Genomic DNA, 24,763 nt, shown 5'->3' with positions numbered 1-24,763 from the left:
TCCTGCGGACACGCGCACCCAGCATCCCCACACCCCTTTGTTCACAGCTATCCATGAACACGAAGAATAAAAGCACCTCGCAGAGGGGACCCCTCTCCAAAGTGATGACCGGAGTCCAGCCCAGGGGATCCGGACAGGGCCCTGGGACCTCGGGCGCCCCTCCTTTGTCGGTCATGGCGTTAATTTTTAGTCACAAATGACTCAATTCGTGCTGTGGCCCTCCAGAATATCCCCCCAGTAGCATGACAATGGAAAGTTCAAGTTGGACCATGAAGGCCGGGTGGAGCGGCCTCATGCAGCTTGTATTCGACGCTACGAGGCCCGCTCCTGCCCCCACAGTCAGGGCACAGTCGCCCATTGGCACCCCTCGCCCGCTCGGGTCTCCCGCCCCGGCGGCCGCACTTCACTCTGAAAAGTTTGCCGCGGCTCTCGCGCAGCCCGTATCAGACTCCGGGGAGGAGGAGGGAGTGGCTGCCGAGAGTTGCACAGCGCGGGAGGGGAGTGGCATGGGCTGGAGGGGTGGGGGAGGTGAGGGTTAGGGAGGGGGGGACCTGCTGCCGGGCTTCTTTGTTTGCTCTCGGGGAACTTGGACAAAAGGAGAAGAAACTCCGCCGAAGTCGGTATCCTCTCCCGGGGCGCATCGTGGCGGCCGAACCCCGGACACCCCCGCCGGCCGCGGGGAGTCCAGGCGCCCCTGCGCGCGGGGGACGCTGCACAAGGTGAGTTCGCGCCGCCCTCTTTGTTTCTCTGAGAAGCCCGTCGCCCCCCGGAGCTGCCCAGGTGCTGGGCAGTCTGTACCTCTCCCGAAGTCCCGACGGGAGAAACTAGCGCACCTTTCGCATTAAAGTTCGAGGAGCGCTCCTATTCCCTTCTCATTCTTAATAGGACTTCAGAACGAAAATGTGGGACATCGAGTTACTTTGTTTGCCAAAGAGCATTGAGACCCTAGACGTAGATTAATTTACTTAAAATTTAGGAGCACTAACGTGTCGACCTTACATATACTTGCACCTATTTGGGAGCACCCAATAAGGGCAGTACATGGCAGACAGTGGGAAACTTGTAGAGAGTGAAAACAAAAAGTTTTTAAAAAGTTAAAAAAATACTAACATATTGGACAACAAAGTACGGAGCATCCCCGAATAGTTATATTTGCCAAGTTTGCCAGCATATTTTCATAAGAATGCTCTCATCCCAACTTTTAACAAGTTCTGACAGTGGAGCGTGTTTGTCAACAAAGGGGCAGGCGAGCGCCATTCACTTCTTCCTTGTTTCAGTGCGGTAGAAGACTATCAAAGGGTGAGTTCCCTGCATCAGTTGCGACCCTTTGTGCAAGTAGAAGAAGTATGTTTTCACCCCCTCTATATGCATTTTGAGGGAACGACGACCCACTTTTTGGCACCGGCCATCGACAAAACTTGGCAATAACGCTACAAAGAAAGTACCCTCCCCTCCATGGATGAAATGCTGATGACATCACTGAAGTGCAGCAGCCGCAAGTGGTCCAAGTCTTCGAAATATTTCATGATGAATTAGAAAAATGAGTTAATACACCTAAAATAAAATGTTGGTCAATCTTGGCTGCCCTAGAGTTTGCCGCCCTTATTTCTATTGTTGGAAGCAAGATGGATGAGTAAAGACAGACTCCATTTTCAATCTCTGGTCTGGGCGATAGGACACCCTAGCATGTTTATTATTCAGTATTATTTTTGGTGGACGGACTATGAATTGCGTTCAAGTTATAGCAAGACTTTAAGGCTTATACCATTGTTTTCTGGAAGAGGATGCTGGCCAGCTCCAGGATTTCTGGTAGCGAGGCTTTGCAAGTTTACGTAGGCATTGCCTCGTCAGAGATCTGTCTACAAAATCAAGGTAACAGTTTTTTTGTCCAATTTGAAAGTGTATTATCCACCGCCTCTGGAGAACATTCTAGTGTGCAATGGCAAAACCATTACACTGTAAGTAATTCAGTCAAGCCATCAAAAAGACTTTTGTCAGATGGGTGGGGCTCCGCATCAAACTGGTGAGTAGAGGCAGACCATTGCTTTGCTTCCAACTAGACCACCTTCCCTGGGCATTGCACACATTCGGTTGATATTGCCCTGTCCGGGCTTTACAATGTTTTTTTAATCATATTTTTATTATTTGATTAATTTCTTTGCTATAACAGATCTTTTTATTTCATTGACTGCTTTCCATAATATTGTGCAAGCCACAAATCTCAGCGTTTACAGTAGTTTCCCTTTATGTTAATGGAATTTTCCCACTTTTCACCCACTATCTTGTACTTCCTATTTTTGTTGGTATCAAATTCCTAGCTCACTCGCTTCCCTCCTAACTCCTCCATGGCCCAGTAATAACATGGTGTTGCTGGAGCGAGGATGTATGTAACCTGATGTGGTCTTTTGTGGACCTCACACGTGTGTAAAGTGGTGGACCATTGAGAGTTATCATCACACATTTCTGATTACACATGCAACCTGATTGGCATGCCTAAGAAGTCTGTGTAATGAATCCTTTCTAACTGGAGTAAAATTACATTGCTTCGGTGAAGCCAGTGCTACTGTAGTTCGGAGTCATTTTTGGTGGCAATGACACTATACAGTGCTTTTATAGTGAAACAGCAATTTTTTAAGGACAGACTGAATACATTGACAATTGCAAGCTTTAAAATCATGGCACTTTTGAAAAGTGCATTGTACCCTTCTAAATATTTCTAGGCAGAACTAGGAAGGCACAATGCTTGAAATTTGTTACAGCCCATGCTCTTTGGTTTTCTCAGTGCGTAAAGTTAGATCTTTATGTCTTTATTGAGAAGTTGCCACCCATCCTTCAAATACTCTTTTTTTGTGTTTTCATTCATGTTGTTGTTTTCTTCATAAACATTTCTGTGATTATGGTCGTGGCGCAGATGCTTGTGGCAGACACATGACGTCATTCTCTACTTTTATACGTTTTTTGCCCAGTCTGTTTCATGGTAACGCTATTTGAGGCTAGTGGATGCATTATTGTGGCTCATATGTACATTGAAGGTAATACATTCGAATTTAATCTCAATCCCAAAGTGACCTCTCCACATGTTTTTATGCATTTTGTTTGTTAAACACTTTTATCATGAAAGCAACACACTTTTCAAGAAAGCGAGAAAGGAAAAGGTGATTCACTAAGAGCAGTTGTAGAAATTAAGAAAGTTTGCCTGAGCTCATTCAAAGTTGTGCTCTGAGTGTGTGAATTTCTGCATTTACATGCACAAAATATGTGTGGCTGTAGCCCAGTGAAATAACTGTGTTGTTTACTGGTAATACGTAGAGATCTTAACCTCTCATAGTGGTGATAGCAAATGGCCTTCTATTGCTTATGGTCTTGGGGCAGACAGTGCTAAGTTCTAAATGGTACAGAAAGGTATTGGATAAAGTTGTTATGACAGTTTTAAAAAACAGGACCCCTGAAGGTACATGTGTCCCAATGTGGCATAACAATGCAAACCGTGTGCACCAATAGGCAGTGATTTGCCTTTTATTTTAAGACTTTTTCATTTTCTTTCCAGCGCAACTCTTGATAAGTTGGTACTTTTCAGCTGTCCAGCTGTTAAATGTTTGGCCCTTTATATTCACAAAATTATTGCTATCGGCAAGCAGCGCAGGCACAAATCAAGATAAAGAAATTGTATTTCTCACATGCCCACAAACTGTAAAAACAGTATGAAGTCATGTTAACCCTTGTCCATTTTCTGTTCTAGGTCTTTACCGATTGCTTGGAACACTGGATTATTGTGGCACGATGGAAAATACGCTTGGGGTTTGTTTTGGAAAGCTCAGCAGTAGAACTGGAATTGTCGACAAAAAGGTTTTACAAAGAGACTAAGAGTTCCGTGCATTGTTTCTATGGATTTACAATTTTTTTTACCAAACCTGGATACCCTATCGGGTGATTAGCTGCGCTTTATAAATCCTGATTGATTGATTGATTGAACCTACTGGAAATTTTTGAGCTGTTGTGGAGTAACACATGCATCATATTCTGCTGGTGGAGCTAATCAAACAGAAGAAGGTAAATGTTCTTTATTGACCAAGCAATAACTTCACGCTCAAACCTACCCTTTGTTTGCCAAACAGTCGGCTAACTGCCTTGTTTATATTTCTTGAGGTCATATTTAGCATTTATTCTATTAATATAGCAATGGGGGTTAATGTATCAGTTGCAGAGATATGTGTATAACCCTAGTGATTACAAGTGCAAATATGTGTGAGTTGACTCAACCATTCATCGTTCTGAGAAAGGTGATACAAGAGCCGTTGTTCAGTTGAATAATAAGAAAATCAGTTATTTGCGGTACAACAACTACAAGATTGTGGTAGGAAGTGTTGTAGGAAAACAAGATTGAATGTGTTGGCAGAAGAAACACAACTTAAGCAGAATATTAGAGCTTGCCTGCTTTGCCCCTAGAAGGTCCTTTTTAACGTACTCTGCCACAACTAGCAACTCCCTCACGCTCAGCACCGTGATCTAGCTTCTTTCATTACACCTGCATTGCCTGAGATTTCTGATACATTCTCTTCTTCAGCACCTACACAGTATAAAACCATGTTTGGCAGCTCATCAGGATGCAAAATGTAGAGCAGATGGGATTACTAAATGCTACTGAGTTGCCTGCGGTTTACAGAGCTTTGTAGTGTAATGAAAGGAGATGTGCTATCAACTCTGGCACACTTGACCACAGAGTGTGTGTGAGTGTGTGTGTCAGTCACATAGCTTCCCTTAATGTTTTAAAGTACCTCACCACCAGATCATAAAAAAATACAGAGTACGTGGAGGTCACCCCTTTGTTCACTTTGGGTATTTTAGGTTGTGAGTAGTATTGTGTTGACTCATTGTACCATGCTATTCTAAGATCTCTGGGGTTGAATTGTATGATGAATAATTAGAAAACATTTGATTGCTTGAAACTTCTTGTGGATGTTGAAGGTATGACACACCTATGTGTACCAACTTATTCTGTCACCGATGTAGAAGCAACTCATAGAGTAATGTTGGCAGCCAGTGGGTACTTACTGCTCTACTCTGCGAATCCTTGTTGTAGTCCCTGATATTTGCTTTGTGTGGTGGTGGGACAGATGTAAAGTACTAGAGATTTTGTAGCCAATTGCTTTTGTGAGCATGTGAATTAATACTGCAGGAATGCTACTTCACATACTCGAAACAGCTTTGTGAATCTACCCCGACATGTTCAACTTATTTTTAGTACAAGAGCAAAGAGAGCACAGTCCTTTCTATTTGTACTAATTATCTGTGATTATTCCCTGAACATTCCCTTCCAATTCCTATTTTAGATGCTCTGTGGCCAAACTCAGAAAGACATTTAAGAGTGGCCAGGTTGTTCTACAGGAGTGCTACTTCACGTACTCATAGATTCCATGGAGAATCAGCCCCTTTTGTTTTGTAGACGCGGTTATGAACTACAACAGTCAAGAAAGCCAAAATACGTTTGGTTCACTGATTAAAAAGAAAACAAGAACTATGCATTGCATTAGCATTGCACGTAGTTAGCATGATTGAGCAAAGGCAATAGCCCCATATTGCTTGTATTTCTGATCGTTGCTGTACTTTGGTAGGCTCCGTGCGGGCAGTGGAACAATAGAAGTGGAGGCACGCTGTAGCAGAGTACCTGCTCGTTTCTGGGAAGTGCCAGTACTCTCCAATTAAAAGCATTACGTTTCACTTGAGAAGTGCAGGTACGCTCCCGCTCAAAATTAAAAAGTGCTGGTATTCTGTACCTTTCAGTACCGGCCCATTTAAAGCACTAGGTAGGCTCCATTGCTTCCGAATAGAACTCCGCTGGGAGTTTTGGTTAGCGCTAGTGTATCTGCGATGGATATTTTGGAAGGAGTCATCAGTGTAATCCCAAGCGCCCTCTTTTCCAGTTTTCAGTATCTGCTTCTGTTCCAGCTTTAGATGATAGATAATGTGAGCATGGTTCTGCCCACGCAGGCACTGGGTTTTCTTCATTGGGTGAATAGTAGCAGTCCATTGGGGGCCTGCCCCTCTAGTGCTAAAGAGGTGGTGAAGAGCAGATTAGCTTGTCAGGGTTCGTTAACAGAAGTGGACAGCGGGAAGGCTTTTGTTTAACTTTCCTTACTATCTATAAAGAGGATACGCAAAGAGCACACAGTAACGGTACTGGGGACCCTCCCTTTAATATCGTCAATGCATCCTGCTGATACCCCATAACAAGTGATCGAGGGTCGAAAGGTTTGTAAATGTCAGAGGAACCCAGAGATGGCACTATAGTGCCACATTATTTGGTTACTCTTCAGGCATAATATATTCAAAATAATAATAAAAAATTCATAGCAGAGAGTGCACAAAAATAGTGTAAAGTGAATTAGAAGGGTTGTACCGATTTTGAAAAGGTAAAACTAAACACTCAGACAATATAATATCAATATCTGTCATTTGACATTTTATCTTCCCGCTTATCTTTAACGGGAAAAACATATATATACTGTATATATATTCACACATATAATTACATATATATATTTGTGTAGGTAATTTTTATTGGCTAAAAAAGAAATTAAAACCTTTTACTTTTCTTAAATTGCCCTGTTTAAAAGAATGCAGTAGAATCACAACATTTCCATTCCAAGCTCGGCCCTCCCCTTCTCCCTTGTGTCTTCACTTTGACCCCTCTGGGTGGCTGGGTGTTCAGATCTGCCTGCAAAAGCCAGTACTTGAATACAGATCAAGCATATTCTTACACTAACAAAAGCATCAGTGCCTCAGTGCTTTCAAAGCAAGTGTTTGTTCAGACTAGGGCAGGTGTCAGTTATTAGTTTACGTTTCTGCACATTCTCACTTCTTCAGTAATCCTCTGCCATCTAATGTCTAGACTGTTCAGAAGCTCTCTCTCAGTTTTATGACAGAAAATTGAGACTAGCTGTCAGTGTCTCCCGAGGGTCACACAGTTTGGTGAAGAGGAGGGAAGCAAAGATTGGAACTTGTGTCTCCTTGTTCAGCATTTACGGTCGCAGTTACTCGACCACACTGAGATTGCATTGGGAGTAACTTTTCCTTTCATCAAGCGAATTCCATACCTTTTTTTATCACAAAGACCAGCATTTTGAGGCAAGTACACCAGATGAATAGCATTTTCCTGAAAAGGGTTACGCCACTGTGCAAAAGCATCCAGTGCAACTGCTCAGAATAGATGTTTCCTTCGAAAGTGACAAGAGGGTTCTTAATGGTTGCTGTTTTGGCTTTGACATAGTTTCAGCTGCAGCAATAAGGCCATTTGGGTTTCGAGCGAGGATCACATTTGCATCTGTGAGGATTTTTTTGTCGTTTTCTGTTAGAAAGGAAATACTGTGGCAATTCTCGAGCGAGTTCCTGAAGAGACCAGTTGTCCACGCTGTGCTAATGGATCTCTCGAAAGAGTTAGTGGAGCACTTTGTAGTGATTGCACTTAACTGGTTTTCTCTTGCTTCATTCCATTTGCCTGTTTGGCAGGGTGGCTATTCTTTTAGCAGTATCCTACTGGTAACATTATTTTTAGGAACATATTTGTGTGCTACTTTCTGTAAGCAAACTCAGGGACTGAGCGCACTCTGCAGAAATCTGTGTACAACCTGCAAGTCACAGTATCTAAGAATTCAACAACTGACTCAGTCTTTTGTCCTTATGGCGCTGATAAAATGAGTATTATTGAGCTGACTAATGATATTATGAATTCTTTAGCGCCAATAGACTGTTTAGTTTGTGGACTATTGAATTGGTTTATATTATTTTTTACTTCCTCTCCTTATGGAGTTTAGAACGGAGGAGGTAGGTGGACAAGGATGGCACCTCCGATTGTGGGTGTGCTGTATGCACAAGTGGGTGCTGTGTGGAGAACTTCCAAGTAATCCTTACTCCCCTCTCCGAACTGGCACCTCCCCTTCCCCTAAAATGAGGTAGATTTTTGCATGTTTCAGGCCCTTTGCTGTTGCGATTTTTGTCAAAAGGCAAAAAAAAAATGAAATAAATGATGGTACTTAAGAGGAACCAAAAATGTAACTATTGCCTACTTACAAACGCATTACATCATGCTCAAACTGGGAAGGCCTAGGTAAATCACTTCTTCGCCCCTGTTCCACCTATTTATTGGACACAACTGGACATGCCAAGATTTGAATGAGGTTGCTGTGTGCGTCCTACAAAAAATACTGAAAAATAAGTTCAGTACTTTCTGCAACACTATCTCCACCTCTCATCCTTTGGCTTTACCTGTCTCCTTTACTCTTAAGGCAAGAAGATTTTGACAAGTACTTGAGGTGTCATTTGTTTGGATCTAGGCTTCCGTCATGAAATAGTTTTTGAGGCCAAGAGAGTTACTAGGCAATATGTAATGGAAAGTAAGCGAGTCCCTCTGCTGCAGTGCTATCCCACTGAGTTTGGTAGGGATGGGGATGAAGGGAGAGTGAGACAATCACAGCTATAGACAGGTCCCTCACGTGTCGAAGATTCAGAGCTCATTGAGCTTCACACATTATGTAATGGAGGACTTGTATGAAGGCAGTACCGCATATTGGCAGCACGGTATGTTGGTTACCTGGAATGCAGTTTCCTGCCCTCCAAGGCCCTGTTTCCTCTATTTGTTTTATTGGTAGACATATATGTTTGCCTTACTGTGCCAGTGGCCCTCAGCGAGCTCCTCCGTCCAGAAACTCCTTTCTTGGGGTGCTTTACCCCCGTAGGCAGTATCTTTTTTTTTAAATCTGTTTATTACGTTTTTCTCATAACATATAGACATAACAATCATAGGAGACAGTAAATCACAGTGTAGCTATAAGCGATTCTGGAGGTGAACTCGTGCCCCCCAGACAACATCTTGTGATGATTCTTTATTTTGTCTTCGAAACTGGTCTATCTTTACCGTCCTCTCCTCTTTGAATGGTTTCTTTCTCTTCATGTTTGTGCTGCTCTTGGCCCCACAGTGTTGTTTTGGCATGCATCTTTTGAGGTGTTCTGGACTCATGCTGGTGACTTTTTTCCCTGGCCGATAAATAGTCTCTTTATTGCGATGTGTGCTTTTAGATGTGTTCATTCGTTGTTCTGAGTGTTGACTTCTTTACTAAAGCTTTGCTTCTTTGCTTATCTATGCTAGCTCAGTAGGTTGATTGCTTGCTGCTGGAAGACTGCCTTAGTGTCCAGTAACAGGTTTAACCCCAAGGCAGCTAACTGAACTTTCATCCAACTGAGGTGGATAAAATGGACACTTTTCAGTCGGGATAACAAAATTTGTCCCAAAGGCTTTCATGATACAAGTTTGTGGCAGAAGAATTGTATAACCGCAGCCTTGTTGTAACAATTTTTACATGCCTGTTTCACTTTGCGTGCTGTAGCGTTCATCATTTTACTGTTATTGTAGTTTCCTACAATATTTGTTGCGAGGGTGGAGAGATACTAGATGATTGTTCGAAATAAATAGGGGAAGCAAGTCAAGAACTAGCCTTAGATAGTTTCCTTCGATCGTCTAGCATTGGTTCCGACAAATTTCAAAGTACTTGGAGGAAATGCTGGGTCAGTGGGTAAGCATGCAGCTTATTGGCCACAGAAGTGTTGTGTTGCCGAGTGTGTCCTTCGGTGTACAGGGGGAGGGTCCAGAACACTCTGCTGTGCACACCGAGCACCCTCCCTGGCCCACAGGTACTGTCTCATTGGTTGCAATACCCTATATCTCCTTTTCGCTCCCAATCACAATGGGAAAAGCAGGCTTGGCACGAATTCTGAGAAAGCAAATTTATTCCAGCTCAGTAGTCTGCAACACCAATTAATACAGCAAGCGGGAGAGCAGACTGCGATCTCAGCCTGCCACATCTGTGTGAAAAATGCAGTCTAACGCCTTAAAATCCTGACGCATTTGGCTCAGTCACTCTTACTGCGTGCGTTGAGGCAGTGTACATCTAACTCAATTGAGTAGAAACACAGAACAGCAAAAATAATTTCTGCCATTGCTGTTGATAAATAAGTGATGGCACCAAAAACGGATTTAGAAAGAATGCCTGAATGTCAGCTCCTAGAATGAGTAGGAACAAGACTACGAAATAAGGATATGACCAGAGAAAAGGTCTCAGTACCTCTAACGGGTACTGTGAATAGAGCTGTTTACAAGGAGATCGGGAAAGAGGGGTTATTACCAAATATATACTTATGTTTACTACAGAATGCCTCTCTGTTCTCACTAATTTACCCCTTCAGGGGGATATTTGGGGTAAAAATGTGAGTCGGGGGTTTGCCAGGCAGTCCTGTCCTCTTCCCTCAAATTCACAAGCTTGTTAAAAGAGAGCTCTGTGGATTAATGTGCCTGTTCCAGAAATGTGTGTGAAAGTGCTAGGTGCAAAGTCAGCATGTACTGTCCCAGCCTTTCACCCGCTAGAAGCATATGAATTAGAGTAATCGTAACATTTGTTAAATTCAGTATTATGAAGACACAGAATGGGTGCCGTGATCAAGCGTCTGCTGAAAAACGAGATCTTACTATTATTTGTGATTGGAATGAGAATGTAATTAGGAATCCCTGAGCACAGGGCCCTCGACTGAGGCTCAATTTTTTAATGTTTAAAATTTTTAAATGATAGTTTATTACTAATTTACAGGAACACGAGAAAGGCCATATTGCCACAAATAACTTTGGTCATTGCAGAAAAGAGATGGCAATACAAGATTGCTTAGCTGAGGGTTGCCTCACTTTCATGGAGGGCTGCACAAGGGTATTTATTGTGTACAGACAAATCCCCAGATTGTGAGTGAAAGGTGAGAATTCTGTCTTCCTGTGGTCATATTAAATTTGAAGGAAATTGCTGATGTTAAATTTGCTTTGTTGTACTTGACTTTGTACCCTGCACACACACTTTCTATGAAAAGAGCACACAACCTGATTGCACTTTATTAATCTTTATTATGCTGGGGCTTGAAGAAGCGAGGCTCCGTACAGACGGGGGATGTTGCCCACATGCGGCCTGCGACAGAGGCCGTGGTAGTTTGTGCAGTTGTGCCTATGCTCAATGACGATCACACTATTTTCATTACTAACAACATGGGTACACTTTATACACTGAGAAGACTGTCTTTCTCCCATCCCTCATACTGATGAGATTTTGTAAGTGAAAATCTACTGAGTTATATAAAATTGGATTAAGAGCACCACTTATTTTTAGGTCTGGCATTAGCCAAGACCTTTTGATGTTACTAAATTATATATATAAAAAACTTAGAGGGGCTTTCAGCTAGCCCTCTTCAACCATCGGTCTGTTATTTTGTCATTTCAATTTTTCATCTGTCCCTCACACCACACAGCATTGAGGAAGTGTCAGCCCCCTTCAGCCGTTGGCTAACTTCAAGTGAAGTGATGGTATTCTACCCTTTTGAAAGGAGCACATCCAAACACATCAGAGTTATTTTCCATGCCACAGATGACTATGGCAGTTGGTGCTTTTTGAGTCCCCAAAAATATTTTTGCTTTTAGCTATGTTTATTTTTGAGACTGACGAGGCTAGAAGCTTCTCTAGTAATACAATTTTGCAAGACCCAGTTACTAAGCAAATTTAGCATTCAGAAAGCTAAAAAGCTGGTATCCAGCACCATACCGATTGGCTTTGCCAATGCTTGCTGGGATTAGTGACCCAATGAGATGCAGGGGTGTATCACAGATTGTTGAGCAAGTCAGGTGTTATAACCTTACTTTCAAACTATGCCTTCTGGGTCCCAGTGCCAGGCGGCACAACCCAGGCTTCCTCCTTGGCACAGCACTCTTTACTGAGAAGGGGTGATCCAGGAGGCTATGTCATCCATTATTGCATGTTATACCCCGGGATTTACGATGGGTCTCCTTTTTTCTGTATCTGGGAAGAGATGTGACCTTGAGATGACCGCGCTTCCTTCTCTGAGCTCTGCAGGAGGTTCTGTGTCCAAGGCCTTATTCAGTACTGCTGCCCTTGCGGCATGTCACCCTTGCTCCAGGAACTGACATCACCACTATGCTTGAGACAGTGAATCATTCTGAGCTTGCTGGAAATACCAGAATTCCCTGTTCAGTTTCTTATAGAAAGCTCAATACTGCTTGTTAGCATGTTTACAGTTTTTCAAAGATGATTGGACCAATGGACCAGGTGTTGGTAAAGTTGCCAGTTAGGCTCTTAACACCAAGGCACACCTTTTTGTGAGTGTCTCTTGATACTTGCATGTGAGAGACTATCCCAGCTTCCTGCGAGTGCAGGCTGTACTAATGTTTATTGGTGTGCTGGGGTACATAATTAAGTGACATTAACAAATGTAGAAGGAAGGAGCTCGAAAAGGCTTGATTTTCCACGTGTAGCAGTTTCCTTCGAGTGATGTGGGTGCTTTGGTTTCTCTGTGCCGACAATTGTCTGTTTGTGATTGCATGGTTATAGTTTTGGTCAATGAGTAGCACCTCTCCATGTCTCTACTATGGCAGTGGCTCCTCCTGAGGATTTAGACGCAGGAGGAGGCTCAGCTTCTCGTCCACGTTCAACACCTTCCAGAATCCTCTTGTGGCACCATTGACAGCTAAAGGCACCTCTCCACGACCCTCCCTACCGCCTCCCTCTTCCCCGCAGGAGCGCGCACTGTGCTTCTGTTGTTCAGCATGCTGGTGATGTCACCATCAGCCTATCACGGTTGTTTCCAGGACACAAGACAACCTGCAAGGAAGCTGTCAGGAATAGGCAGAAAAGGATTTTTGTCTCATTGAAAATCCAGTTAACTGTTTCATGGACAGCAGTAAGAAAAAGAGGCCGGCTTCTTTGTGTGTGGAGCAAGTTCTCCCTTTTTTTCAATGTCTAGTGGGACTCGTTTGGCTTCTATTCCATTGATTTGCTTTACGCAGTAAAGACAGCAAGGCCGCGGTGGCACCATATTGTGTTTCAAGCGGGTGGATAACAATGTCTTAATGGACTCCAGTGAGGGTTTGAGGCTTCTAAGGGGCTGAATGGATTTCAGTAAAAGCATGAGTCGCTCCCCACCAACAGCTGAGCACGCTAGTGTATTAGGGAACAACTTTAGATTCTTTTGAGAAATAATACATATGTATGTATATCCATACAGCTTTTTCCTGATATATGTCAACATGTTCGACAGCAAGTGCAAGTAATTGCGTACGGCTTATTTATTTCGATGATCCTCAAATGAATTCACAGTTCGTTCGTCTGAAAAGGTTCTTGCCCTGCCTTCGTTTTAGGACTGCGTCTGAGCAGGTGTAGCCTCAGGTCGACATTTTTGGTGCTACAGTGTGTTGAACAACCTTCAGAATTCTTGGATTGATTTTCAGTGTGGGACAGACATATATGTTTTCCGTCGGTTAAGCGTGCTTTACTCTGCAGTGAATCTGTAACTTGGTATAAACTGAAACTCTGAGTACTATTTTCTTGTTAAGTCGAGCTGATGAAAGTTGGAATTACTGAGCATTGGAGCGTGAGTGAGTGACTGTCAAACTGAAAGAAATGTAAAGTTGAATGGGGAAGGGAGGACCTCACCGGCCCAATTTAGCCGTTGGAACTTTCAACATAGTTCAAAAGCCTGCCTGCCACCCTTTTTCAAAGCAGCAACACCATATTTATGTAAAGCTAGCTCTTTTGTCTCGAGGGTTTAGCTCAGTTGTCTCGAGGGTTATTTTTTTGTTGTTATCGTTAACAAATTGATTATTTAGCCCTACTCAAGTTTGGGTTTATTATTATGTGACTACTACTGGAAAGTGCTTAAGCCACAAATTGCATCACATCTCTATGCTATGTCCTGAGTCTTGCATGCCAGTGCTGCCCAGGATGTATCCAAATGTGGTCATACGTGCCTACAATTTAGTCCAAAAGTGTCTCGGATTGGCTACCGCCCATCCTCATGCTTGTGCTGGTTGTCGCGAGAGCACAATGCCACATCCACTTCTGGTTCAGAGCCTTATTCGACCTCGTGGGTGCACGTGCTTGCTTTCCATATCAGTTCAGTCCTCCACAGCGTAATACGATCGTGTAACATGGCATAATGAGCTTCAGATTGAAACAAACTCTCACCACTGCCTTTCCTCTTTCTACTGTCGGTGAACAAGAACACACAGCGCACAGCATGTTGAAGAATCTCTGTCCTTGTCATGAAGCTTGCACTGCGTGGTGATGACTCGCCACTCTTTATCTCCATCCTCCATTAGAAAATAGCTCCTGATGTGCAGTAAGCTGCCGAATGCACTCGGTATGATGGATTTGTAGTTTTCTATAAGGAAAAAGTCGAAGTGAAAGCTGGGTGCCCAAATGAAGGCACGCACAGCACCTGCAGAGTGAGAATGGTGTGTTGCCAACAAAATACAACAGTCTGTAAATTCCGCCAACTGTAGTGGCAGCACTGCAAGCTTTCCTGTGCGCGTTCCGGTTCCTGCTCTCAGATATCTTCAGGGTCCACTCTGTTATCCTTTAGGGGTAGGAAGGCAGCTGCCTTTTCTTTTTTCCCTTTTTGGCCATAAGTGCAACACATTTTGTCGTCTCCAAAACACTAACCTTTAGGTAAAATAAAATATTGAAGCAAGCTCTCAGCAGATTGGCCACAATCAGGATGCTTTTCTTTAGAATGATTTACTTAAAATGGCAGTGAAATGCTTCTTGAGTCTTCTGATTATTGTGTTTCATCTTGAGAACTCGACTGCAATGTCTGTGGTTTGGTCCGCCTGTAATGCATGTTGTGGCCATGTTCTTGATATGGGTTTGGTTTAGCAACCAGGCAGTGAATTGCTGTCATCGTGCTATCATCCAGTCTGGTGCATCCTTGCAGTCACTGCCTCTATCATCACACCTACATCACTCCAACACGGACTGTGCTGGTCACTTGCAAAACGCCGGGCCATCTTCCTGTGTGAATTCAGCGCTGTTTCTCTCGATTGACCTTCCATTCTGCCAACCAAACCTTGGCTATTTTTGACATCCTATGCCAGGATGAATCTACACACTTTTGGTGTTCGGGCAGTAGGGCGTAGGCTTTTACAGTAGAAAGAACCATGTATATGAACAGATCTTAAGGTTGCAATCCCACTTTAATCATTTTTCAAGACGAAAATTTGAGCACCCTATAACGTTTTAGGTCGAGATAGGACAAACATTGGCATTTTCATAATGAAAGCCTAAGATTAAGCTAATAAGGACACTTGTGATAACGTCCTTCTGACAAGATGTCCTTAAAGGCTTCATTACAATAACATAACAAGCGTTGGCAAGACACTCAGTCTGGCATTTGCTTTCAGCCGTTTGTGTTGGCCATGCTTATTTTGTTTTGCCATGGTTTTTGCAAAAGTTTATTCTTGTGAAAGCTGTCGAACCTCGGTTAAAAATCTGAAATTTTTATGGGATCTCAGAAAGCACACATTGTTATAGAAGCGAGTGGCACTAAAGGTGCAGATGGGCTCTTTGTGAAAGGACCGAATGCCTTCACTCACAGTGAAGTGAGACAGTGGGTGATGTAGGTTGACGCATCGCCCCATGCCGTGCGAATATAAAATGTGAATGACACAGTAAAAGGCCAATGGATAAAGAGGGCTGACTAAAAATCCCTATAAGTAATTTTTCTATACATAGAATTTTATTAAGATGAAATGTCCTTCGCTAAGGTGTTCGTAGTAGTGTGTGTGGATGAACTAGCTTCTCCTTCAAGACCTCTATCAGATGATGGCTGTGCAACGTAGGGTGTATGGGGAGTGAGTAGCCTCTCCTTTAAGATCTCTCTCTCAAATGAAGGGTGTGCATCAATTGAGGGGAGAGGAGTTGGCCTAATGGCTAGGGCAGTCAATCTCGAATCTGGGGAACTGGGTTCAAGTCTCGGCAATGAGGCTGAACATCCTGTGATTCTGCCCAAATCACTTAATCTCCTTGTGCCTAACAAAGATGAATGTGTCCTCATGTAATGCAACTGGTGCTATGTAAGGCGCTCTGACACCCGATTCGGGTCAAGTTCGCGTTATATAAAACTCTGTAAAAAAAAAAAAATACTAAAGACCTCAAAAGCATTAGTAACACTAATAGGTTTGGGGTTAGCTGCCAACCTCTTGGCTTTGTCAGTGTTTCTCATGTTTTTGTAAAACGTTGTTGCAGGGGAGAGGAGCTGCAATATAAAAACGATTGCTAAAAGCTAAAATATTTTTGGTATCAAAGAGTATACATTGCCAGGGTAGTCCCTGGCACTGAAGAGAACTACTTTTTGTGCGGATGTAAAGCTTGTGAAACAGCATATTGTCGTCACTCACAGTGAAGCCAGTCAATGGCTGGAGTGGCCTGTCTCATTGCCCCATGTTGTAGCTGCAGGCTGCAGAAGAAAAAGTGACACAAAAGATCAATGGATGAAGAGGCTGGTGAAAACGTGCGTGTGTGTTTGTGTGTGTATATGTGTGTGTGCGTGTATATATATATATATATATATATATACAAACACATATATATATATATATCTGCTCCGATCAGAGTCAACTTAATAGATATATGTATAATCTAAAGGTCGAGCCACGCAGCACCTAAACAGGAAGTTTTCACCTGTAGCTCCTCTTTTCATCTGTGTGTGCCTACGCTAAGCTCATGTTTAAATAGTAAACATGTTCAATATATTCAAATAGATAGTTTGCAACCTGTCAGTTTCGTTGTGCTGAGCACACAATGCCAAACAGTGCTCATAAAAATGAGTACATTTATGTTTATGGTTGTTCTAAATATTGTCATACATTGGCAAACACCAATGCTGCAGATTTTATTTTTGAGTACTTTATGTTCACTAATTTAAGTTCTTGAAAAGTACATAGAAAGTATGCTGTCACCATGTCTGCTTTCCACAGAAAATCACAACTCTATGTATTTTAGGCCTCACCTGACAAATCGCATCGACTGTCACTGTGAGACATTTTGATCGCTTACAGTGGATTTAGAGCCTGTCCATTGCTTACTAATGGTTGACTTTTATCATCACTTTGCTTGCTTCTCATTTGTTACAGCGTACAGCCTTCACATACTCTTCTTGTGTTTAACCCTCCTCTGGAGCAACTCCAAAGTACTTGTGCCGTTCCCCTTCTTGCATTTTTATGGGAGCTATAGTTTAGGTCTCGCCTGAGAGAGCGCATGCACTCTCGCTTACAAAACATTTTGTTAGCTTACAGGGAGCTGAGGGCCTGCCCATTGGATACCATTGGTTGGCTTTATCGTCTCTCTCATTTTCTTGCTTCTCTTTGGTCAGCGAGTGCCTGCTTCACTTCATCTTCATGTGTTTGTCCCTCCCCTAGAGTTTGGCCCAAGTTATGCTTCCTTGTTCTACTGTATCTTTCTATTGCTCACACTTTTGGAGGTACTTTTAAAAACATTTTTTAGTGGCTTTCCCCATTGTATTACCTGTCCCGTTGTTGCTTGCCCAGCCCCCCCATGTTGTTGCGGTTTCACTTTCCCTTCCACTGCCCCAGCGTTGTGTTACTTCTCCTGCCCCTTCCACCCCTCTACACATTGAGTTTCTTCTTTCATGTTCTAGCCCCCACGTGCCACTGTCTCTCATGTTGCTTGCCCCCTCCCGTCCTCCTCCCGCTGTCTGTAGTAGGCCGTCCCTACCTGTCATAACAAAAAAAGCTCTAAAGCGCAGCCAGTGCTAGCTGCCTCTTAAAGCTTTTTTCTAACACTAAATATTTGTTTTTTATTTTATTTAAGCTGCAGTGCCCTGCCACATTGTTACTTACCCATCCCACTGTATCCCGCATTATTGCTTGCCTCCTCCAGGGCCGGACTGGCCATAGCGGGCACCGGGCAATCCCCCGGTGCGCCGCACGGGTGGGAGCCGGTTTTGGGCCCCTGGGGGCGTTTTTGTTACAGGGCCGTTTTTGCAGCATAGCTGCAAAATCGGCCCTGTACCAAAATCGGCCGAAAAATGGACCCGGCAAAGACCTCGGCGGCACCTCCAACCCTGCCCCCCCCCTCGAGTGGTCCCTCAGCAGAAAGCAACTCTGGTATTTTACTGACCTCTATTGGTCAGTTTCTATCAAGACAATTAAATAGAGGCAGTTGAACGGAAAAAAAGTCCCTAAGCGGAAGCATATACACAAAGGAGCTGAAGGGGGATAAAGAACAGGTCGCCCCCCACGGCAGGTATGCCCGGCGGTCACGAAGCGTTATGCTTCATGACCGCCGGGCATACCTGCCGCCACTACGAGGAAGACATTCCAGATTACTTTGGCTAGAGTCTACCACTACTTTATCCCTATTGTGGGACCTTCTACCTTATATTTATTCGGACCTTTTAAATAAACGTGATAAAAGTGGTTCTTTTCGCCTTTAATATTTAGCCCTGATGAAGTTCCTTTGAAAGGAACAAAACGTGTTGGCTGCTGTCCTGTCATCTGTTTTACTAAAGAAGAATAAAAGAGATTGAAAAGACTTTACTTAACAGAGTGTGACTTCATTCTTGGTGCTCCCTCCATGATCTTCAACCTATTTGTCTGGATTCCAGTGAGACCTAATTGAGGCGGGTCTCGGAGGTGGATTGAACAGGACTCTTATTAATTGCAACATCGGGATTGAGGTGCTGAGCCCAAGGTCAGCCGTAGTAGGGAGAAATTTTATGTTATCTGTATTTGTCCATATCCATAGTTGCTTAGTGTAAAAAATGAACCTGCAATGGGTATATTTCCACATTTGTTCAATGGACAAACATTTTACTCATGTTTGAATATCCAATGGGTTTTAGCTATTTACAGTACAATACAGTCATTTAAAAATCATTTCTATTGTAGAACAGCTTAGATAGTTGTCCTGCTGCAATTATGTAAGCTTAATTAGGAAATATTATTCTTTTTAATTCATCTACCTGTAAATCTTTACAGCTAGTATTGACGTAGCACTCATGATTGACAGCAGTGAGAATCGTCCCCCCAAAAAATATTTTCCTTATTTATCCATATACAAAAAATAAATACAGATAGGGAAATAGATGGGTTTTTGTCTATATTTATCTGTAAAAATCAGTTAAAATGGAAAACTGGGAGCCTTAATCATAGAGGTTTTTTTTACTTTCAGACCTGCTACATAGCAGCCGTGCTGGTGTACAGGATGGCTAAAAAAATATTGATCAATCCAATAGATCTTCCATAAGTGGGACCTTTAGGCTTTACCAATGCTTGTTGCTTTTTGTTGAAGCACTCTGTGAGAGTGCATGTGTTTGGGAGCTGGCTGCCTCGTGTGCCTCTTCCTCCCCCCACTGTCCATTCAATTATGTTGCTTGCCCCCTCCTCTTGTCGGTGTTGCTTGCCACTTCCTACTGTCGGTGTTGTTTCTTGCCCCCACCCGCTGTCCGTGCTGTTGCTTGCCACCTCATGCCCTCCTCCCACTGTCTGTGTTGTTGCTTGTTGTCACCGACTATCTGTGTTGTTGCTTGCCCCCACCCACTGTCCTTGTTATTGCTTGCCCAATGTGCTGTGTGTGTTGTTGCTTGCCCCATCCGCTGTCCGTGATGTTACTTGTTCCCTCTCTTTGTCTGTGTTGTTGCTTGGGGCCACACCATATTTGTGCTGTTCCCTGTCCCCTCCCTTGCTCTTCCCACTGTCAATGTTGCCTCCCCACAGGCCATAAAAAAGCTCTATGAAGCAGACATAGGCTCGTATTGTTTCCTTCTCCCTCCAGCAATTGAAAAAGCATTGACAAAGCCAATAGCTATTGTAGATGGTAGTTACTGACTTTGACTTTGCCAAGGCTTCTTTTTAAACCATGCCACATGGCAGCAGAGCTGCTGTACAACATGGCTAAATAAACATTGGTAAAGTCAATAGCTTTTGTCTCGTAGGTGAGATTTATTGGCTTTGCAAGTGTTTGTTTTAAGTATGCTTTGCTTAGGTCAGTGCCTTTACAAGGTGAAATGTAAAAATCCACGCATGTGGCCCCCTGCAGAACTGATACTTGTACCTGCATGTCTTTGACAGCTATTCATAATTAGTTGTTACTCACTTTGAGTACATATGCCTGATTTCATCATGCTCCCTAACGTTTCTGCTAGGTGAGTATCTGGGCATCGCTACACCTTATTTTCAAGTTCTCCAGATTTACATTGTACCTCCCCAACTGACAGAAAAATGGACCAGCACTCTGAAAGATTAAATGTGCATGTTTCTTGCCTTGGTTCTCCCTCGTTTGTTCTTAATACGGACCTTTTTGTCTCCCGATTCAGTTTCATTTCCTGCATATTGTCTATGGGGTTCAAAGGATATCACCCTTTCTTGTTTTTACTATTTCTGCTTCTCCTGTGGCATCCTGATCAATTGAAGGAAAAAAGTAACTGTACATTTTAGTTTTAGTTTCAGATTCTAGTTACTGATTTTAGTTTGTGCATGTGAAAACGTCTTCTGTAATGTTACTTCACTAGTGTCTCCCTTTGGATACTCATCCAATTCAGAACTCTCATCATTAGGGAGTAAAGCTTTATTAAGCATTGGATTTCATGAGTGTCACCCCTCTACTAGATGGGAGGTCTCTCCAGTGCATTGTAGAACGAGATTAAAGTGCCACACCCCCTACTGCTATGTTACTTATCAGTGAGCAGTCTATTCAACTTCACCACTGCTCTGAAACGTCATAGGTTATGGTTAAAGCTCTCTTTTGGTAAAACGGTGTCGGCAGAGAACATATGAAGTGAACTTTTTAAAAGGTGGTTACCCTACACACAGCCTCCAAAAACCACTCAATGAGGGTACATTGATTCAGGGCACTTGGAGGGAAAGCGATTGTTATCTTACCATCATTTATTTGTATAGCCCACATCTTCTACCATTTGTATTGTCTTTTAGCATTTTGTGGGGATTGGACTCTTTAGTGTCTTGGGACTCTCATTGACTGCAATGTTGGTGCGCGGTTTAATTAGAGAAGATCTCTCAGCCAGTACATGTTTTTTTGTTTAAAGAAAGAGCGGACAAAGTGCTAATGTTCTATAGAAATGGCATCTGACCATTCATCCAGCCTCGATTGACCGAATAACATTTTAACCAACTTACCGCCGCTTGTAAAAAAACAACAATTATTGCCATTTCTTCTTACATCATTAAGTAATTCCGGAGGACCCGCTCCGATAGCTGTCGTTTCAATGCTCCATACCAAGATCTTCGTACAGTCTTCTGTTTCATGTTCAGATTCAGTCATGGGTGAATCAGATTTCTAATCTTATGTGGTTGATACAACGAGTTCCATTGATTTATACAATATATATACATATATATCATGTATTCTGGAAAAGACCATGTTGTATGTGTCATTGAACAAGTTCGATTTTGTATATATCAGCCCGGCATGTTTAGTTGTTTGATATGGATAGTTAGTCACTGCCACGGACCAGAATCTATGCTTCACATTTATATTATGGATTTCCGACGAAATTTCCACAATCCACTCCTTGCTTAGCCAACTATCACCTACTGGGTAGAAGAATAGGATCAGATGTATAGTTACACTGCCTCCTTGAAGTCTGTAGTGAATAATGTTTATGGGAAGGGTCTCCCGATCGCTTAGACATGGATTTTTGCTACCTCCTGCTACAGCCTTTCGCTCATTTATCCTGCCCACACCACATTACTAAACATCTAACTGTTGGTATGGCAAGGGCAGCAGAACCATTGGATAGAGTTTAGATGGATCTGTAATAGTCTGATTAGAGAGGCCCGATTAGTCTGAGAGAGAAGGCCTGCATCGGTATTGCCCTCCACATGAGAGTGTGGCTGTGACTACTGCAGCTTCTAAACCCATAGGCACATCACATGGTTTATCAACAGCCCTTTACAGAGGCTATGTGCAATATCAGATGATTCAAGGGAAGATTTGTCTTGCCTAAGCAGAAACATGCTTCTCCTGCTCATGTTAGGATCAGTCTCTGGATGCTGCTCCCTTCCCTGTTGAAAAGTTTGTGTTTGTTGGTGTTTTTGTCAGTCTCAGACATAAACGCATTAGAGTCACACCCTAGGATATGAAAGCTTTGAACTTCAGGCCCATAGCCTTTTTTTTTTTTTTACAAAAACCTGACGTCATGGTGAATGGAGGACAAAGTATTTTAACAGAACTGTTGTAAAAAAAGAAAAGAAAAGTAACAGTAGAGCCAAAAAACGTACTGTTAATTTTCTTAGATGTACTTTCAGTGCATTAGCATAGTACGGTCTAGTGGTTGAGTTACTTGCTTTGGATCCAGAAGAACTGAGTTGTATGATCATGGACAAATTGCATTACTTTTTGGGCCTCTTCTTTAATCGACAAAAGTTGAAAGTGCCTTGAAACAGAATAAGCACCAGTCTCTATAAAGATGGAAAGCTTTGTTCCAGAACGCATCTGTGGCCTTTATTAAACCGTACGAAATAGAGCATTGATTGTTTGTGGAGTTGCTTTCATGCCTTTTGTGCGATTCACTGGCCTTGGGTTTGGAGCTGGCACATGTGTGTTATTCTGCATATTTCCATGTAATGGTGGTATTTGAAGGCTGCTTTCGTGAGGTGAATAGCACTGTATAGTCCAAAAGTTCAGAGGTTGATTTTTTACTGGGAACTCGTCAATTTCATCACATGCTCCATCAGTCTCATTTTGCATTACAAAAATGTTTTTGGGGCTGTTGCTGCCACATTTAACAGCATGCAGCCCAATTTGAACCCTTTTTGAACTTTACTCAGTATTTGTGCAAGGCTGGGTGCGGCAGTTTCCAAGCAGTGCAGTGGAGTGCCCGGGTGCCAACTGGGGACAGCATTTACTGCTGTCAACAGAGGCCATGCTTCTATATTCATGTTTGTTACTCACATTTCCAAGAAAAGCCAACGTGGCATGCAGCAAGAGCTCCAAACGGTGTCTCAGCTGGGACCTTGGGCCTTATTTCACAAAGAATTGTTGTGACTTATTCTTTTAGTACTCCTGGGATACTTTTGGTGTTAAGTATCTGCTGTCTCTCTGGGATTAGTGTAGTCGAGATGTGTTTGTTTTTGCAAACACGCGATGAAGGGACTCGCAGCTTCATTCCTGAGTCACTGCATGTTAGTATGATGCTCTGCTGTTCAAGCAACAGGATCCTATTGGCAGTTCATATCTGCACTGCCCGGGGCCTGCCTTCTCTGGCAACTAATGTGGCACCATCAGCAAGGTTTAAAATAAGATGAAATCGGCGGTGCTAATGATTTTTGAAGATTCGGCCTAGTTGTATCTCCCTTGTATCAACACAGAGGCTTCTTCAGGGGGCAAACACCTTATCATGGCAGTGATGTTGTATTGGTGCCTTCATCTTGCCAAGATATGGATAAGATTGTGGAGACAGGTTATGGGCTGCACTATTGCAAAATCATACTCTGCTACTCGTATCTTTGTAATTTCACGCATTCCAGTATTCTAACACGCCCCTATTTGGCAATGGTATAGAAATTGTCTGCTATTTTACAAAGTGACTGAAGCTAACTTGGAGGTAGAGGGGTAAATCACATTTTTAGAATGTTTAAAGATGATAATGTTAGTCATGTTTGTACAACACCAATAGCTATTGTAGTGACATCGTAGAGCATAATCTGTCTAAGTGCCTTTCCATGTAGATCTGGGCAGGCCATCAGTCAGACTGGAGGACCCATCATTCGATAGTGTCTTTAGTTAGTGTTTAGTTGTATTTGGATAAGACATAAGAGTGCAGTGCTTAGATTTGAAATGCTTTTCTGTGAGTGTGAAGGTAAAGGTTCATGTGTATGGGTGGTGTGCTGAAATATTTTCAATTTGTCTCTCGAAAGAGGGTTCAGTTGTCCTTTGCTCATCCACAATAGAGTCACAGGGGAGTCCTATGATGCAATGTTTTGTATGCTAAAGTGTGTTATGGTTATTCTAATATCTGGGTTTTCTAGGTTGTATGTTGGTGTGGTGCATGGTTGTGCTGTTGATTTGGCCACCTATTGACAATCTGTCTAGCATGTTTTCTTGAAGTTTTTATTGGCATTTGCATAATGACAGTACATTTTCATTCAAATGGAACATATTAACATAGTCGAACCTTGCGTTGGTTTTGCGGTGATAAAAATTTCGTAAATCATACTTTCTTGTTCTCAGATCTTCCTCTGAGACATTTACAGCATATTGTGTTACAAATACCATTTTTCCAAACTATGATAAACTTTAGCGCTTAACATATTCCCCCACCCTCCCCCACAAGCTCGTGTTATTTCTTATCAACTCAGGGATCCATAAGTTATATCACATCCTGTTTGCTTTATAATGCTGCACTGTTCTCAGTTGCTGGGTAGTCTTTGGGTGTGGATTAAACAGGCAGTCGATCAGCTGGCTCCTGTAGAAACTAAAAAAGCCAGAAGACGATCTGCAACTGCGCCGTGGTATTCCACAGAGGTGAAGCACATAAAACAAAAATGCCGACGACTTGAGCGGTCGTGGCGTCTGGATTACAGTGCTCAAAGTAAAAAAGTATACATTAAAGCCCTGCAGGAATATAAAATAGCAATAGTTCAGGCCAAATCTGCCTATTTCACAAATACAATTCAGGCAGCTTCTAACACTGCTAGAGAACTATTCAAAACTGTCACCCTTCTGACCAAAAGCCCTCATGATACTGTCTTCACTCCCGACCAGAATTTTGTGACAAACATTGCGACCTTCTTCCAACAAAAGGTCCAGACAGTTTACGATGACCTTAGTTCATCTGCATCAATCACACTCGGTAAAAATAATGATACTGCCCCCCTGCCTGGTTCCAGCTATTCCTGCTTCCCCCTATT

At 42.8% G+C, this 24,763-nt stretch overlaps 1 long non-coding RNA gene across 2 annotated transcripts in view; it reads left to right on the top strand.

The window, feature by feature from the left end:
* The first annotated feature begins 584 nt into the window (after window positions 1-584).
* Window positions 585-24,763, top strand: part of LOC144827524 (uncharacterized) — a 333,562-nt gene continuing 309,383 nt past the window's right edge. For both annotated transcript variants that reach the window (XR_013610231.1, XR_013610232.1), the window contains exons 1-2: window positions 585-719; window positions 3,740-4,050. This is a non-coding gene — a long non-coding RNA (uncharacterized LOC144827524). The remainder of the gene's footprint in view (window positions 720-3,739; window positions 4,051-24,763) is intronic.

The sequence above is a fragment of the Lissotriton helveticus genome, chromosome 4_1 (assembly GCF_964261635.1).
Source record: "Lissotriton helveticus chromosome 4_1, aLisHel1.1, whole genome shotgun sequence".
Classification (NCBI taxonomy): domain Eukaryota; kingdom Metazoa; phylum Chordata; class Amphibia; order Caudata; family Salamandridae; genus Lissotriton; species Lissotriton helveticus.
Note: the sequence above shows the minus strand (reverse complement) of the source record. Positions and strands in the feature narration are given on the sequence as shown.